General features: G+C 45.2%; 1 long non-coding RNA gene across 1 annotated transcript; it reads right to left on the bottom strand.

Annotated features, from left to right (window-relative positions):
• Nucleotides 1–4,269: 4,269 nt before the first annotated feature.
• On the bottom strand, nucleotides 4,270–7,003 carry LOC129385973 (uncharacterized). The gene is made up of 3 exons (XR_008613449.2): nucleotides 6,780–7,003; nucleotides 4,712–6,648; nucleotides 4,270–4,643 (listed from the first exon to the last, which is right to left on the bottom strand). It is a non-coding gene; the product is annotated as an uncharacterized lncRNA (long non-coding RNA).
• Between the last annotated feature and the right edge of the window lie 2,531 nt (nucleotides 7,004–9,534).

Raw genomic sequence — 9,534 nt, 5'->3', positions numbered from 1 at the left:
CAGATATTGCGGCCGGCGATGGCGAGGACGAACTTCAACAAAACCCTCGCATCGGCCACAATCAATAGTAAGACACAACAAATCGGCGTTGAACGTTGTGGCAGCGCAGTCAAGCTGATAGTGTGGGAAATATCCCGATGGACACGACAAAAACTGCAGTTGCAGCGACACGGAGAGCGTCCCACTACAACAGCTAGAACAAGCAACAACAGAGGAGAAGAGCACATGTAAGCCGCATGGCAGCCAACGAAAATTTGAGACGTAGCCACATGACGTAGCGTTTTCTTGGCTATTTACAATCCCGGTTGATGTCAATGTCGCGAGGTGCTGTTTTTTGCGGTTGGCTGCGCGCACATACTTTAAAATTGATTTTAAATATGTTCTAAGCGATATTCGCCGCTGATATTTTATAGACGATGTGTGTGTGACCAACTAACTCGATCTCGCAAGTTATCTCGACTTCAAATTTTTGTGTCAGTGCTCCTTTAAGAAAAGTTAAATGCTACATAGCACACAGTGTAAAGGTTAATGCAAGACACACGCCAATGCCGCATCAGTTATTTCAGGAGAGGAATTGCACATGGCAACATACAGTAGAAAATACTGCTACAAATGTGTTATGCTTCTAGACAGTGACTGGTATTAAGTATGAGCAAAGAATCGGTTGACCTTTAATGTTTGGATGAGGAAGAGGAATGACCTCTAACAAAAATGTGGAATGAAAAAGCTTGCATTCACTGAAACAAAATTATACTTGGCAAGAATTGGCAAGGCCAGGAAGCTCACTAAGGAAGGGCAAGCTGAGGGAACACTCTTGGCCAGCGTCGTCTGTGCTTGTTCAGAGGTTGCAGGTACATCTGAAGACAGAATTTTTGTTGTTGAGGATGGCGGAGGCTCTTTTCACTCTTCAAACAGTCATGCGTAGACTTGATATCTCATCCAAATAATTCTGGAATGGCTTCTTTGTTCGTGGTCTTGCGAATTCGGCTCCAGCCCCTTTCTGTTGGTGTAGATGGGGGCACCGGTGATGACCAAGATGTGCTTGGCACAGACTCTGTTGGGGCAGAACAGTGGCACATGAGATACAGCAGAGATTATCCAAACTCATGGAGTGTTTTCTTTTATGTTCGAACCAATTATGCTGAACTGTAAACATGAACAAACGTTCATATCATCTGCTACAAACAAATGACATGCATCTCAAGACAAGCAAGCCAATACATGATATATCAAGCACATTTATTTCTGAACCAGGTGTTGTTTACCTTGTAGTAGCAGCCAAGCTCCACGCAATGACCTTGTTGTAGCAGGCAGGAGCTTCTGTTTAGTGCATGGAGTGTGTTGCTTTATACTGGTGCCGTCCTCATTACTGCATGTCTAGAACAGAAATTTTTACTGCATCAGAAATTGAAAGAGCACAATATTGCAATATAATATGCGAAAAGGTGCGACATATACATTGTAATGGTTTGTGACTACAAAACACATGCAAATGTACACTGTTCTGAAGCAGCATGGTAAATAAATATTGTTACTCCGTAAAATTGATGTCTGCGTAACTACAATGCATGTCAACAGCTTAAGTATCATTAAGATCACAAATGAGAACATTTGTGCGCTCGTTTATACACTAGAAGAGATCACACTGCTGGTTTCACAAGCAAATAGATGAAAGACATGAAGCTATTAGAAATGATGCATTCTTTTTGTACATGAACGTGATGCACCACTTTACTACTGCAAAAATGTCCTGAGGTAACCCAAACTGAAGAGCAAGAACATTTGGAACCAACAGCTACGAAATATGGGTGAATTATCATGCGTGCAACTGTTTAATACATTAAATTCAGTACATTAGCTTCAGTTTATCAAAGGGTTATTTGGTTCTGTGAACGAAAGAAGTTGCCGGCGGACTCGAAAAAAAAATATTGATAAGGCTACTCAGTCACCCATGGCTACGGCTACAACGAGATGAAAAATCTGACGGGCGTTCCGATATCGCTTTCTCTTTCGTGAATGTGTGTATAATGATGGCTTCGTAACTGAAAGTTTATTTCGACAACAGCTGCGAAGGGTCCTGACTGCCGATACGTAATGCAGCATCTAGTTCGTTAACTTGCCTCCGCCTGTAAGTTAACGAGACGAATATATTACATAGTGATTGAAGCAGCGATGTTAAACGACACACCGGTATTGCTGTCCCCAGTCGCAGCAGCACCCGGCTCCCATTTCGATGCAGACGTGTTCCATCCACATGGCTCACGACTGAAACCTAGCTTTCGGGCTTACACGCCAAGTTAAAGAACGCGAGATATCGAAGCGCAATAAACTGGGTTTAGCACAAAATAACCAACCGATGTACGAACCAAACAATCCGCACCTGCCGTGCACGCGAACATACCGGTAAAATTTTAAATCCAGGCCAGAGGTCACGTGGGAGGTCGATGACGCTAAACGCTATTTTGCGTTTAAAATGGCAAAAAACAACAACTTTGGTAATAAAGAGTACAATTTAAAATTAGGAATGATAATTTTGTACTCTTTGTTATGTAATAAAACGCTTCATTTATTGTTAAAGAAAGTTTGTAGGTTAAAATTGCGCTTAATACGCGCCTCTAGCGGGAGATGATGCGCTCAGTGGGGAACCTTTTTAATTGGTGTACTATGCCAGTTTCTTTAGAAGTGCCGCGTGGTCGATTTTTTCGCCCTCTGTCGCCATTTGTTGAACTTGAGAGTGTTCGGGGCCTGACCACACTTTCACGCCTGTGCATAGAGTTACTATACTGACTCTAGAGGACAAGCTACCCATAGGGCCCATGCATTGAAATCGGGAACCGCAAGAGCGCCGCCATGTTGCTACGTGCCGAGGTTGCCAGCTCCTGAGACGCTTGCTAGACTTGGTGACAGTAGTGAGTTTTAATCCGGCAACCGTAGCAGCGTAGCAGCATGGCGCCTCGCTAGTATTGTCGTGATGTGTGCGTGCAGCCGTGTGTTTGGGCTTTATAAGTTGGTTCTTTATTCTATGTTGCGGGACGGTGTGGGTGTGGTCCATGTTGGCCGTACAGGTGGCAATTATGCAACCGAGGGATGATGCTGTTGAAGTTTCCGGCGGTATGCGGTTTTCAGCGGTCATGCCTGTTGCAGGAGTGTCACGTACTCGACGAGGTTACGAGCTCGAAGCTGTGGTCAGATTCTTCGTTGGCGTTCCGTAATTCTCTTCGCACGGGCGCGGTATGTTGCAAAAGCCGCTTTCGCGATCTGTCGTAGCGACGATAGATCGAGTTTCTTTATTATTATAAGTACTGATCCAGCTGTAGGGCACATGTAGCCGACAAACGGAAGTCTCAGGAGAGCACCTGAGATTATAATAAAGCAGGCGGCACAGGAACTCCAGGGCACCCAAGGAACAGTGGGGGATCAAAGCTCGAAGCAGAACGGTACGTAGGTTGGGGCCGCCGAGGCAGGTGTGTGCCAGGGAGTGTTCGCACGGACAGCTCCCCTGGCACGCGCAGCAGTGCCTCGGAAGGTCGAGATACTTTAAAGGCACCTGCGCCCATGATCTTTCTTTTGCCTCGGTGCAGTTAGCACGATTAATGAGAATAATATGGAGGGCATCCGGTGCAGTCGCGAATGCGTCGTGGCAAATGTAGCTCGCGTCGCCTGGCGTGTGTAGTAATATCAGTGTTGGTTATATGAACTTCATCATATTAATGCGCTTTGTTACGGTACCTTAACGGAATGGTTCTAGAGGATGGTGTTGGTACATTTTTTTCGTACCGCCCTAATCCTGTTATACCCCCACTACAAACACACACACATACCCCCCCCCCCTTTTTTTTAATGTATACATACAATTCCTTGCCATGATGGATCATAGCCTCCTTTATTTTTGAAAAATAGAGGAGGCTATGGACGGATTGACCAGTTCAAGTTGTCAACTTGTCAGTAACTGTCATAGGAATGACTGTAATAAACACAATTCCACGATCGGATTGTTTACTTTCATTTTTTGTTGTAACACTGAGGACTACATAGAACTTTATTTTGTATATGTGAGAGAAGTATGTGGATATCACGAGCTTAAGCCAATGTGCGATACACAGACAAACATCTGCTACAACATGAACTGAATTGAGGGCCACACAACACATACGTAATTAAAGGTGCAAAATATAGGGGGAAGCTTCAAAATACGCTCTGCAGCACTGCAAAGTAGAACATATATTGTATGTGTACAATAAATGTTCAAAAAAACAATGCATCAATGTGCCATTTGCCTTCAAGTTTATTATCAAGTTCAAGTTTACTGAAGTTTATTATGAGCATATGTACAACAGGAATCTACTAACACACCCGCAGTTAAGGTGGCTGTTCGAGGTGTGCTGGCTGCCTCAGTGTAAGAAAAAGAAATTGGGCGAATGTCGACACCCACTGCTGCTTGCCTCTGACCTGCACGTGCCTCCGCGGCATCTTTGTGCACAAGTGTGCTGGCGTGGCGAACGTAGGAGTCATCCGAGAGAAAGAGTATCGTTTGCATGGAGAAGTGGCTGTTCACATTGCCTGTCGCTTTCCCTCAAATGTTTCCTTGGCGACTAGGGTGACACACCCGCAGTCAAGGTGGCTGTTCGAGGTGTGCTGGCTGTCTAAACGAAAGAAAAAGAAAGAAATTAGATGAATGTCGATACCAGTGCTATTGCTTCTTGCCTCTTACCTGCATTTGCCTCCACGGCCTCTTGGCTTGCGGAGTCTGTATGAGGGAGCTGCTGTGGCTAGGCGAAGGCATTGTCGAAGGAAAAAGAAAAGGCCATTGAAATGGGGAATTATAGAAATAAATGCAGTTCTTATGTCTGTTTCTTGCACTGTTCTTGCCTAAAAGTTTTCAAAGACAGTGTCCATGATACACCAGCACTTTGACTGCTTTTGCTGTTTACCTGCAAGTGTTGCTGTGAGATCCTTAGTATGGCTGCGTGCAGCATTGTAACACTTAGTGGAGGCATTTGAAGTGGTAGCCAAAAATATAAAGAATCATCCTTGTCTGCATGAATGCTTTAAATTTCTAGATGCAGTGGTAACTATTACTATTGGTGCAAGGCCCCCCACATCTATGTGGCAAGTGCCATAGCTCGAAACTGAACTTTTCCTTTAGTGTTTCACAAGGTGTCTGATATGTCCACATTAGACGTGATCCGTTTCTTATTATTTATCCCAGTGTGGAGAGAGCATCATTAAATAGTTTTTTTTATTTTTGCGTGGCTTGCTTTTTGGTTTGTTTCTGAATTTATCAAACAGCAGTCTCATGATACTAAAGTGACTCATGATATGACAGTCATCAGCTTTAGTTTTTCAGAAAAACAACGCATTTCCTGACCCATTGTGTGCTATCCCATTACTCGCATAATTTCTCAGAGTATTCTACCTATACTGACTTGCTTGATTTCCACTAAAGAATCTTGCATCTTCAAATACCATTCTTTCCTTAAAATCATTCGACACATCTCATAATTTCTGTACCTTGGGCTTCTGATGCTCTGCATTCACAATTTTTGCTTGTTTCTGACTAGAAATGTCTTCTTTAATTTCGAGCTTAAATTTTACCTTTGGAACACACGGAAGGGCTTGCCATTGCATATCTGCATAAAAGGGAAACATGTTTCATGCGAAATCCAATTGAAGATTGATGAATGCAGCTTGCAGTGTGATATGACTGAATGATCCATAAAAGTAACTCCTCTCACTTGGTAAATTAAAGCACTTATTAGTGTGATGTACAAGATACGTTACACTAACGTGGTGGGTTCTCTTGCTTATACAGCAAAAGAGTCGGTGCGCGAGAAAAAAAATTATTTTTGCATACCCCTTGTACACCCTGATTTAAGGAAAATGAGCTGGAGCTGTCCACATAATCTACTTATTTTACCTGCGAGTATGGTCAACAAAAATGTGTCCCAGCTGCTTAGTGGTATTTGAGATTATGTCAGTATTGCATATGTGCCTGTTGTCTAAAATAACTGAATTTTGAAAATGCTCGCAGGGATCTGATTTGCATATCTGCAGTTTATGGATACATGTAAAAGACTCAGCATCAAGTGCAAGTGAACGGACCTACAGGCCCGAAGTCGATCATGCAAATAGATTCGCTGCACAAATTTGTGACCAAAAAAGATATTCCACATGAAATGGCATGCAAGGAGTGTTGAAAATATTGCACAGTTAATAAAACGCCTACGCTATTAATATGTGGGTTGATACACTCGTTATGCAAAACGGAGGTGAGGCGTGCAGACAGGACACAAGAATAGAGTATTTACAAGCAAACATGCAACACGAGCGCCGCCCACTTCTCTACTCTTGTGTCCTGTCTGCACGCCTCACCTCTGTTTTGCATAATGAATCCTTACCAACTAGCTCAGCTTTCTGTCGTTGTAAGTCTCGATGCACTCGATTTCGTCCGCATTAGGCACTCGCCTCTTGATTACTTCGTGGCACAGAAATACTCGGCATCAGGCTGTTTTTCTGCTGTGGCCTTTGTAGAAGCATGATTGTTCAAAGTGCAACAATTAAACAGATTCTTTGAGTTGCTTGTGGCTTCGCCAGTACAATTCCGGTGCGCTGGTCCGCCTGTCCAGCAATTTCCTACTGAAGGGAAACCTGCAAATAAAAACGCCGCTCCGCATGTAGAAAAATGCTCTACTGTGACGCTTCTCAAACGATTGTGATGCCCCACAAGAGCTGCCTACTCGCGTGATATTCTCAACAAGGAGATACATTCGTTTACTTACATGTGGAGGTATATGCCTGGGCACTTCGGGGCTTCGGTGGCACAGAAGGCACGAGTGTGCCATAGCGTCCGATGTCGACGCGCGATCGCATGTCAAACCTAAACTGTACGAAACTACTACGCTTCCAAAAAACAGATTCGAAACCGAAATTCGCGTCATCCTTTATTAAATGAATGCGTAGTTCGTGATTTACATAAGTCACGGACTTAGTGATCGCTTTCTGTAAACTTAATATTAACCCATCACCTTCATAAAACCTCAGGTATGCGTTTTTAGGTGACAAAGCATACGGTGACCTGTACTTGTTTTCAGCTCTTTCAATAGTAATTGCGCTGGCCACATTGACCAGTAGCAACAGGGCGGCGCCCTAGAGGTTCCCACTTTTCCGGCCCAGCTTTTCCTCTTGAGTTATTCTACTAATGCCCCAACCACTGGCACGCGCCGGAAAGCTTCGGCGCGCGCCGAAGGTTCAAATCCGTCAAAGCGTCGGTCGGGAACTCGCTGAAGCGGAACGTCGCGCAGCGATTATGTCTACTGCCGATGCTAGAAGTTTGCCGGCGCGCGGCGAAGCTGCGCCGGCGTGCACCAATGGGAGGCTGCGACGCCTCGCAGGCGTCAACCAATCGGAGGCTGCGGAGCCTCCGGCTGCTATGCCTGTAATGGCCGACCGTGCGAAGCATTGCGAAGGCCCCGGCACCAACGATCGTCCGAGTTTTTTCGGACGCACGACGCGCGCGACAGTGTTCCTGAAAGACAGTGTTGTAATAGTAGGCCGACAACGACACGATCAACCGACCGACGACCGTGGGTTGTGGCAGTGCGACGTGGATCCGAAGCGACTTCGAACGACGCCGACTAATCCAACTGCCCACTGGGTTCCGCCGGGCTCGGTACGATCGTCTGCTAAAACAGCCAACCGAATCACGATTGCCGCAACGTCTGTGCTTGTTGTATGTGGATATTGTTGTGCTCAAAACGAATGGAAACACGTTTACGAGCTCCGAAGTCTGGATAATCAACACTCGCCTATCGCCGATGTTGTTTACGTTACGCGTAGGCCTAGCGCGTCCATCGAGTTCGTAACTGGCGAGTGAACGAACTCACCTGAGAAACTCTGTCGAAGGAAATGAATTTTCAGGTCCGTTTGGTGCTGCAGTGATTTAAAATATGGCACTCTTGACTTCGTGTGACCTGTGATGTGGTGAATGAACCGCGTGGAAGTTGGGTTGGTCAACCGCGGCGTGTTTCGTGTGGTGTCGGTTGACTCAAGTTTAACGGGCAAGCTCTGCGCTGTTTCCAGTGGTAAAGATAACTCCCGAAAGCGAAATACACTAGTAGCCGAACTATTGGAAGTACTTACATAATCAGCCGTGCCGCCTGTTTCAGCTCACACTGCGCTCTTCTATTCGGCATGTGAATCTAGTTTAGTACAAGTTCACTGTACTCATTCACTCACTTCTTTCTAGTGCGTCCGTCTTTTGGGCTAGTTGGGCATAAATCGCTCGTGAAGCAATCAAGAACACTGACGCACTGAAGCATACGTGACAACGCAGTCATGTTTGAGTCAGTGTGTCGTTATAGTTGAGCACTGTAAAAAGAAATTATCTGTTTGCAACGTGTGCTCTGTGTGCAGTGCATAGCAGGACCTGCATCATGCAAGACCTATGCATGTAGCAGCGTATACCACGATTGCTTCGATGCCCGCTTCAGAAGCAGCAAGTACTGAGTCAATGAAACTGTAATTGATTTTTTATCTCACTTTTCGCTTATGGAAAGTGTAGATGGTGTGAGTGCATTGTGGGGAAGGTGAAAAGGTGTCATCATTGTTTAGTGCAGTCAGTATGCTTAAACTGCTGGAATCCCTTCAGCCTCTACTAAAATGTGTCTTGCTGCGATACTATAAATTGTAGTCAGGACAAAGATCTACTCAAAACCAAGTTACTAATGCATCTGCGGAGAATGTGTTTGATTAACAAGTTAACGCTTCCACAACAACAATATGCCGATGCACAGCATATGTGCTTACAATAAATACATTCCGTAAAGGTGAACGACTGGGCCTACAATATCAAACTTTGTAGTAGCACCGTAAAAAGTGCTGCCATGCGTATCAGCTACAACAAACTGCTGCACGTCCAACCTTCTTCCTTGGAGGCACTTCTATAAAGACTGTTCAGGCCCTTCCCATTCTGGGTGTAGCATTTAGCTGTTCTCTCAACTTTTCCGCATATGTCACCAGCACTGTATGTAAGCACTGGCCCTTTCTTGGGTTTGTGTCCCGTGTCTCCCTTCCCTGATGACCTAAGGTTTTCCGAGCACTCTACACTTCTATCATTCTGTCACGACTTGAGTACTGCTCATCAGTATAGTTCCCGTACCAAACTCGCGACGCTAACAAGCTTAAGCTTGTTCAGCGCCGGACAATACGCACCCTTTACTCTCGTCTTTTCGGTTGTCACAAGCTCATGCCAGCCTTCGAGGATTGCCTCAAACCCCTCAAGTAGCACACCCTGCAATACCAACGCAACATTGCACTAGTCTATACTGCAGGGTGTTTGACGTCTCTCTGGACAGCACTAATCTTTCTTCAGTTTGTCTGAACAAGTGGTCAGCACAGCCTGAGCCCTCATCACGCCTCTATGGCCTGACACCACAACTCCATGATTATATCTGGTATGCAGAGCTTTCTCTCCACCCCCCTGGCACAGACAGCCACGCGCACACTCACGTGTTCTCCAAGGTATTCTGAATTCGA

Source organism: Dermacentor andersoni, chromosome 7 (genome assembly GCF_023375885.2).
Source record: "Dermacentor andersoni chromosome 7, qqDerAnde1_hic_scaffold, whole genome shotgun sequence".
Classification (NCBI taxonomy): domain Eukaryota; kingdom Metazoa; phylum Arthropoda; class Arachnida; order Ixodida; family Ixodidae; genus Dermacentor; species Dermacentor andersoni.
This window is presented reverse-complemented; position numbering and strand designations above follow the sequence as displayed.